This window comes from Monodelphis domestica, chromosome 2 (genome assembly GCF_027887165.1).
Source record: "Monodelphis domestica isolate mMonDom1 chromosome 2, mMonDom1.pri, whole genome shotgun sequence".
Taxonomy (NCBI): domain Eukaryota; kingdom Metazoa; phylum Chordata; class Mammalia; order Didelphimorphia; family Didelphidae; genus Monodelphis; species Monodelphis domestica.
The window spans coordinates 131,046,209-131,055,770 of record NC_077228.1 but is presented as its reverse complement, the minus strand read 5'-3'; the positions used below and the strand labels follow the sequence as shown (position 1 = coordinate 131,055,770).

At 34.8% G+C, this 9,562-nt stretch overlaps 1 long non-coding RNA gene across 1 annotated transcript in view; it reads left to right on the top strand.

The window, feature by feature from the left end:
- The first annotated feature begins 2,910 nt into the window (after positions 1-2,910).
- The window catches only part of LOC103098407 (uncharacterized), a 44,786-nt gene continuing 38,134 nt past the window's right edge, over positions 2,911-9,562 (top strand). Inside the window, exon 1 of the long non-coding RNA XR_001627911.2 lies at positions 2,911-2,978. This is a non-coding gene — a long non-coding RNA (uncharacterized LOC103098407). The remainder of the gene's footprint in view (positions 2,979-9,562) is intronic.

Sequence of the window (9,562 nt, the reverse complement as noted above, 5' to 3'; positions counted from 1 at the left end):
TCTTCCTTGTTTCTTTCCTCCCTTTCTTTGTTTCTTCCTTCCTCTCTTTCTTTTTTCTTTCTTCCTTCTTTCTTTTTATTTTTCTTCTCTTCTTTTTCTTCCTCTTTTTAAATTTGAAATCTCTTTCACAAAATAACTAATATGGAAAAATATTTTACATTATTGGACATGTAAAATTTATATGAAATTACTTCCTGTTGGGGGGCAGGGAGAGAGGAAAGGTGAGGAGAGAGAGAGAATTTGGAACTCAAAATTAAAAAAAGAACATTAAGGATTGTTGTACATGTAATTGAGGAAAAGAAAATATTGTTTGAAATATAGAAAATAGATAAATATTGCCTTAATGCATTCATTAAATAACAATTTACTGGTCATCCACTAATGGAACCTATAATGTCATCTATTTCAGTAATTCCAATGTAGAAATTCCCTCTCCTGGTACAGATCAACAACTGTACCATGTCTAAGGGTCTTAGAGAATTGTGTTGGGGGTACTGAGGCCTTCAGTGCCTTGCCCATTCTCACAGAACTAGTAAACGTCAGAGGCTGGATTTGAATCCTTGACTCTATAGTCAGTCCATTAGCCATTAGCCCTGTTGCCTCTATATAATATCAAACAGTATGAAAATATTCAAAAGAAATATATAATATAAACCTTAATCATAAATAGCTTGACAAGTAGTTGGGAAGACAAATAAAAACCCCAAGAATAATATGTTAATAATAATTGTACACATTTATGTATCATTGTAAAGTTTACAAAATATTTCCTCTCATAACTCCATCAAGTAAACAATGAAGGTATTATCTCTATTTTTAGGATGAGGAAACTGAGGCTCAAGCAAGTAAAAGGGCTAATCTAAGGTTACATAGCTTATAAGAGGCAGAAATAAAATTAGTATTTATTTATTTTTACTTTGTATCCAATGCTCCCTTGATTATAACTAGATTCAATTTATTAACAAAAGAGAAAATTGTGCAAACTAAGCAAAAAATCTGACTCTTCTGTATTACAGAAATGTTATAATTGGCTACATTGTTTTCTTGACTAGAAAAATTGACAGAAAATGGTGCCCACTGACAATAACTTTGTTGTATTACCAATATTTTATTTTTAATATTAAGATAATTGGTCACTACTATTACTTCCAAGTGTCTAGGGTAGGTATTTTCCTGTTACAATGAAGTGGCATATTTTAAATATTTAATCAAGGTTAATTGCTACTTCTACAACTGAGTACATATATGTTATTTGGTTTATTAGAGAAAATAATACTTGTCAAAGAAAGGGTCCTTATTTCTTATTGCAATAACAATAAACTATGAGAGAATCAGATTTCAGGCATAGCCTAAATATAAGATCCTAGGATCACAGATTATAGCTTTAAGGGACCAGGTAAAGTGTTAAATCCAGCCTTTTCATTTTACAGATGAAGAAAATCAGGCACTGAGAAGTTAGAGTAAATGTCAAGCCAGTTTTTAGCTCAGGTCTTAATTGACTGCATTACAACTACACATCTGAGAAGCTTTTCCCAAGACCTCTGGCATTAACACCTCTGATATTCACTGAACCTTCTTTTCTTGGCACTTCTATTATCTTTTAAATGGGGCATACCAATTACCACTTAATTCACACAGAAATATATCACTCCATCCTATTTTCCAATTATTTCATTTGTTCATGTCTCATTTTCTCAAGCAAATTGTAAACTACTAGAGGATAGATACTCTAGATAAAGAAGTATGAGCTATTTGACTGAGGAAACAAACCTAGGGAAGTGAGGTTATAATCAGAGAAAGCAACCAAGTTCTTGGTCAAACCAGAGTTCACCAAAATACTAAGTTCAAATTGGCATGAAGTGGTGGAAAAGAAATTCTTAGAGGGTGTTCTAAGAGCCCAGAAGTCAGCAGAGTGCAGCTGGGTGAATGCATTACAAAGGCATATAAGAGGGAGATGGTCCCTTGTCTTATTTCTCTGGCCCAGGCATTGTTCTTTTATGGTGGTAACTCTATCTCCCCTTTTCAGTGGGCAGAAATAGCTGTGAGATCCATCAGTCTCCAGTCTTCTTCTGTATCCCACACTGTGTTGTCCACTAGGTAGGAGTCTGTATTTAACAAATTGTATAGATTGATGATTTTCAGTGGAGGGAGTGATCAAACTTCTTTGGGGAAGGATCTTTGCACTAGAGATGACTTTTAGATAACTACATTCCAGCTGCTCTCTCTAGCTTGGTGATGGAGAAGTGACTTGCCCATCAAAAAGAGTTAGCCACCCCCAGGGTGAGGTGTATACAGGTCCTTGCATGACCTCTGGCTCTACATTTTCCACTTTACCTGCCAAGTCACAGTCAGTTCCCTGAGTAGGGAATTTCCTGCAGCTGGTAATAAATGGGCACGAAGCTGAATTCACGGATGTCATGGGTACTATTTGGCCATCTGTGTGGGGAATGTGGCTGTCTGTGCCGGGAACATCTGGGCTGCCTTAAGATACAAAGCATCTCTGTCATGTGCCCAGGTTCCCTCATCTGAACTCTAGGGACAGGCCAGGTCACACTGATGAACTGATTCTGAGAAGGTGAGGCTGTGTGCCATTGACTGAAGGTCACTTTCCCCATTGCCAACATGAAAGGAAGCCTTCTTTTTCTAGGGCTGGGCTACAACCATTGGACATTTTTAGAACTATTGAAATGTAATATGGGAGTGACTAGACTCAAGAAAGATGAAGGAGGTATTATATGTAAAGGGCTGAAAGTCTGGTGACCTGAGATCCTAGGAATCATGATTCATTTTGTAGCCAAGGGCAAATCACCTTCTGCTCTTTACCTCAATTTCCCCATTATGACATAGGTGAGTAGCAAGCATTCTAATGAAGATGTAAAACCAACTGAGATAATAGCAATTAAATAGTATGAGAAATACATCTGATACATACATAATATCTGTAACTGCCACCCAGGGGATCTTATGATGTTATGAAGGTGAAGTTTTTACTATTATTATCTTTGCTATTAGCAATGTATTACTGTTTGATTTTTCCAAGAACCCTTTAAATTGTTTTCTCTTCCCATTAACCTTGAAGCAAGAAGAGGGCTGGCAGTATAGCCCTTTGCTGTCTTCTCCTTTGCAGCCCCCTCTTCCTAGTGGGAATTTCCCACTCAGAATCTTCATTTAAGGAAGTTACCATAATAGCAAGAGTCACTTACAACCTGACTCTGCTCCTGACTCTTGGCTCTCTAGTCCACCTAAACCCATTCTTAGTTTTCAGATTTTCAGTTCTTTTGTGAATGTGGTTCTTCCCTCTCCATATGAATGCAAGCTCTTCCTCAAGGGCAGAGATTCTCTTCCTTTTTACCCATATTTGTATTCACATGGCTAAGCATAATGCTTGGTGCATAGTAAACATTTAATAAATGCTTTATATTTCTAAATATATGTAACTCTACTCATCATTTTCATCAACTTACCATCTATTGCTCTGTTTCTGTCTTTGTCGTCATGATCAATTTATTTATCTATATAGAAAGGACAGATAACATATTGACAATCATAGTACATTTGTGGAAAGGAAAAAATCAATGTCCTGTATTAGAATAGAGTGCAATACTGCTGATTTTCTGATTTTGTAACAAGATCTCAATGTTCCATCAAAGGATGATACATTTTGAGCTGGAGGTGGCCCTGGAGATCACCTAATCTAGCCCTTTCATTTTATAGATGAGGAAATGGAGGTTCAAATAAGTTAAGTGATTTATTTGCCCAAGGTCACATGGGGTTAAGTATTAAAATTAATTTAAACTCAGGTCTGTGACTTCAAATGCAACATATTTATCATTGCATATTCAACAAATATTTCTTAAGTGCCAATATATTCAAAGGACAAACAATTAAGGCTGAGAACTCGCAGAAGTAATAGATGAATTCTGGATGAGAAATTAAAGGAAAATGATAGAAAAAGTAGCAATTTATTCATACCAAAAGGTGTCAGGTAAATCATTTAATCTCTCTATGCCTCGGTTCCCTCATATGTAAAGTCATAGGAATGGACTGGATATCTTCTAAGGCCCTTTCTAGCTCTAACTCTATGGTCTGCCTTGGGAATGGAGTGAACAAAGACGTTTCAGGCTTTTTTGGCTGGTGAGCAGAATATGAGAGGGGAAAGATTGTGAAACAAAATTAAGAAGAAATCTGGGAGATACTTGGCCCAGGGCCTTGAATTCCAAGGTACTGAATCTGGATCTCATTGAAGAGATGACAGGAAACTTTTTTAGGGTTTTAACAGGTAAGAGATCTGCATTTGAAATATTCATCCAGCAATGTTATGAAAGATGTATTGGAACAAACTAGAACCTAGAAGCAGCAAAATTATGTGAGAAAGCAAAGAAAAAAATCAAGCATATGAGAAGTGAGGAGAAAAGAATCTCTGTAAGACTATAGTCACATGCCCCCAACACACATTTGTGTTCTTGTTCTCTCTCTCTCTCTCTCTCTCTCTCTCTCTCTCTCTCTCTCTCTCTCTCTCTCTCTCTCTCTCTCTCTCTCTCTCTTTCTTTCCTCTCCTCTCCTGTTCCCCTATCTTCTTTTTCTCTTTGTTTCTGATTCTCAATGCCTCACTTTGACCATCTTGACTACTTTGTTCGGGAAAATATGAAGGTAAAGTCACATCTCCTAAGTAGTGAGAGAGTACTAGTAACCAAGCCACCTCTATCCTTTCTTTACCCCATTTATTTACTTGTGGCCATTGCTATTTTATTTTTATAATTATTGTTTTTTAGTTAGCACCTACTCGGTAAGAATTGCAAAAGGTATGATTGGGTTCAGTCACATGATAAGACAAAAGGATGATAGGAATGAGGGTTCTCCATTAACAACCAAGGAGAGTTAAAAAAAAAAAACGCTAGAAATTGTTTGGGATTCTGGATGCATCCTGTGTGGGAAAAGATGGGGAAAACATGAATGAAAAGGCATATAGAAATTGTAATGTTATTAAGTACCTATTGTGTTCCAGGTATTGTCCTAAGCCAGAGGATACAAAAAGAGCAAAAAAAAAAAAAAAAGCAAACCAACTCACCAAACCCAGTCCTTGTACTTAAGATCACAGTCTGATGGGGGAGACAACATACAAATAATGGTGTACAGACAAGATATATATATATATATATATATATATAAACTATATATATATATATATATATATATAGGATAAATTGGAGATAATCAACAGAGGGAAGACACTAGTATTGAGGGAGATAGGAAAGGCTTCTTACAAAAGATGGGACTTCAGCTGAAACTATAACAATGAGATAATGGATCTGTCAAGCACCTAAAGTATTACTTGTCTCAGTTTTAATAAGAAAAATGTAACATTTCTACATTCTATAGTAAGGGAGACCAATACACAGTATCCATCTAAAGGCACCCAAGACTCTTGATAGAGCAGCTAGGTGATGCAGTAGATAGAGTATCTGACCTGAAATTAGGAAGACTCATCTTCTAAAGTTTCAAATCTGGCCTCAGACATTTACTAGCTGGGTAACTCTGGTCAAGTTGCTTAACCCTATTTGCCTCAGTTTCCTCATCTATAAAATGAGCTGGAGAAGGGAATAGCAAACTACTCCAGGATCTTTGTCAAGAAACTCTCAAATGGGATCATGAAGAGTCAGATGCAATTGAAATAACTTAATAACAACAAAAAGACTTTTAATTCTAGCCTAGTTGTATAGCCATTGAAGTATACTGCCATGGATTTGATTACATTGTTACAGGAGCTATGAGTTTGTTTATAGCATATATCTACTTTTTGCTGTAGTTGTTACTTTTAATAAAGGCAGCTTTGACCAGTAGCAATAAACACTTGCTTATTCCATGACCATGAGTATGTTAGATAACCACTGCAAGCCTCAGTCTCCTTATTTGTAAAATGGAGATAAAAATATGTAATTATCTAATAAGGTAGTTGTGATTTTTCAAATGAGATGATTCATATAAAATAGTCTGAAAACCTTAAAGATATTTCTAAATACCTATTACAATAGATTTTTTTTCTTTCATCTCATTCTCATTGTGGCCAATAGTTTTTTTTTAGGTGATACAATTTGTGTTTATTGTTTGAATATTTTATTATTATTATCATCATTTTCTCCTTTTAAATATTTTTGATAGGGTCAAGACATAAATGGTTTTGGGACAAGTTGCTAATCTATTAATCTTTTATATTTAATGGTAAATAAACTATTAAAGATGTATATAGGATAATCATTTTTTATAGTTAAATAAAAATATTAAGATATTAGTTTATTGTAAGCTCATTACAAACTTACTCTGTAGAATTTCAGAACCATAAAGGAAAGTATGAGCAATATGTGAGTGATTTCTCTATCCCCATATGATTTTGCTATCTCCTGCTATATCTCTATATTTTGAATGGAATTTTGGAGTCATGAAGCTTAGAGATTATGTATATTTGTTGTAACATCTATTTAAAATACTATTCTTAAATTTATATGAATCAGTGCTATGTCTAAGTAATTCTAAGTTTTATTTGTGACAATGGTCTGGTTCTAGTACATTTTGTTTAGGCCGCTTTTAATTATATTTTAAGCTCTCTATTTGTAACATAGGGAGTCAGTTCACCAAAGAGAATAAGCTTCTTTATAGCTATGACAGTGATGGTGAACCTTTTAGCAACCTTGTGCCATGCCCCACCCCCACTGTGTGCCATGCACCATCCCCAATTATATTCCATGCTCCACCCCATCCCCACAGACTGAGTGCCTTGCCCCTCTCCCCCTTACCAAAGACAGAGGAGAGGAGGGAGAAAGGGAAGATAGTGGCCCCTGCACTCCACTTAGGAGAGGGAGAGGCATGTGTGGAGACAGGAAGGGGAATGGCCCAAGACTTCTGCTCAGGGGAGGGAGTAAGAGCTTCCATTGGACTGCTAGAGAAGGGAGTGGGAAGGCATAGTGGAGAAGGGAAAGGGAGCAGATCCTGCTAGTAACTAAATCTGGCAGGTGATGGTACACGTGCCCACAGAGAAGTCTCTTCATGCTATCTTTGGCACATGTGCCTTAGGTTCACCATCATAGAGCTATGAGATCAGGTCTTGCTTGGTATTCAGGACATGATAAACCTTGGTTGCTACAGTCTCTCTATGTTTTTTTGTATAATTTCTGTTGAACATTAAGTCTAGTCTCATTTCAGATCACTTCTGAAATTTTAGGTGGCAATGGCTAGAATCTTAATTGTTACCATAAACCTATATATTTACAGAAATAATCTGTATTCAACATGTCGATCTATTGTTGGTTGAGTTCATGAAGATATTGCCCTTGAAGGATCTTTTGGTTTCACTATTGTGTCATCCATTTCTTAGTCTTCAATTAGGGATAAAACATCTTTGTTTCCATTCAATAATCCCAATTCTACATGTTACAAAAATATTTTAGCATGTTTCTGATATGTTTAATCATGTGCTTTAAGAAATTCTATATGAAGAACCAAAACTCTTCCAACATTCCCATCAAAACAACTTTAAAATAATGCATCTGATTGAATTTTGGAGAGGCATAACCAACAGAAATTTAATTTGAGATAGTTTTCCAACCCAGGATTATTTAGGAGTTCTGAAGAAGAGGTCTTTGGGGAGTAGTTGGTCCTGAGTGTGTATGGCACCAACATCAGCAATGAACTGCTTTGGGAGCTCTTAACTCAATTTATAAATGGTCAAAGGATATGAATAGGCAGTTTTCAGAAGAAAAAAATATCAAAGTTATCTGTAGTTATATAAAAATACTCGAAATCACTAATAATTAGAGAAATGCAAATTAAAATGCCTCTGAGGTGCTACCTCACACCTATCATATTGGCTAACTTGATAAAAAAGGGAAAGGACAAGCACCAGAGAGAATGTGGAAAAACTAGGACACTAAAGCACTAGTGTTTGACTGTCAGCTGGCCCAACCATTCTTGGAAACAAATTGAAATTTTTCCCAAAAGACTAAATGTATAAAACTTTGCATACCCTTGACCAAGCAATACTACCATTAGTATTCCAACAATATCAAAGAGAAAGAAAAAGGATCTTTAAATGCCAAAATATAGCATCTTCTTTTGAAAGTGGTAAATAATTGGAAATTGAGGGAATATCCATCAATTGAGGAAAGACTAATCAAGTTGTAGAACGATTGTGAAGGAATATCATTGTGCTGTGAGAAATAATGAAAGAGGTAGTTTTAGAAAAAACTTAGGATGCTGAGTGGAGTGAGTAGAAACAGGAGATCATTGTACACAGTAATGAAAATTTTGCTCTGATCAATACCCAAGGCAATTCTGAAGGACTTATGATGAAAAATTCCATCTACTACCAGAGAGAGAACTGATAAGACTCTGAATGTTGAAGTATAATCTTTTTATTTTCTTTATTTTTCTTGCTTTTGGTGATATGCTTAATACGGAAATAATGGTTTACATGATTTAACATGTATAATTAATATGTTGCTTGCCTTCTCTGTGGGTGAGGGAAGAGCTGGAGAAAGGGAGAGAATTTGGAGCTCAGATTTCTTAAAATGCCAAAAATAAATAATTACTTGAAAAGTTTCCATCAATCCCTTTCTTTGTAGTGAGTAAAATAAAAATCTTTTTACTACTTCCTTAGGGTATTGGACCCTATGTCTTATTAATTGTATAGGTTTTTGGGGGGAATATTTTCCAAATCTTTTATAATCCATCCTACAATTCTGAAAATGTACATTAAAACTGCTTTTAATAGGAGTTGATCACTTTGAATATGTTCTTTGTATGCATGTTTGAACTCATGGCTCTATAAACTTTTTAACTTAATCAACTACAGCCTTTTCCCTATCTTTACACTTGAGATATCTAGCCTAGAGGAAAAATTTATTAATATTACTACGATGAATTCAAGATCAAAGACTCCTGTATTATCTTAAAACATAATAGGAATTCTATAATTGCCACTGACCACAGTAATTTTAGTATTAATATGATGAATCCATGGGAGTAGCGTTACTCAATATGGGTAATTTAGGTAGATTCAATCTTAAAAATAAAACCAAACCAAACAAGTTCTTTTTACATTTAAAATAATTATAAAGTAATCAAATCTAAATGATATTTTTATATAATTTGAGAAATATGTAAGATATACAAGCTATTTAACATGTCTTGGCTTGCTATAGAAAATTGTCATCTATTTATATAAAGTGATTAATAAGTTGCTTTGATTAGATTCCCTCTTTAATTAAGAAATTATGCTTAGTTCTATTTAAAAAAGATGATAAAGTAGTTAAGGATAAATTATCATGCATTTAAGGGTAGACAGAATCATAATGGATTGAAACTGTTGCTCTGAAAAATGTCAAATTTTAAATCAATTGTCTTTGATGTTGTGTTGGTGGTGTATTTTAAATAAGAATAGTTTCACATGAATTTCAAATACTCTAGTGTTCTAACTATACAGGGATCTATTTTATATTCCTAAAGTACATGAATAAGCCTTAAGTACAGGACTGAATCAAAAGCTTTGCAATAATGAATAAAAACAGAA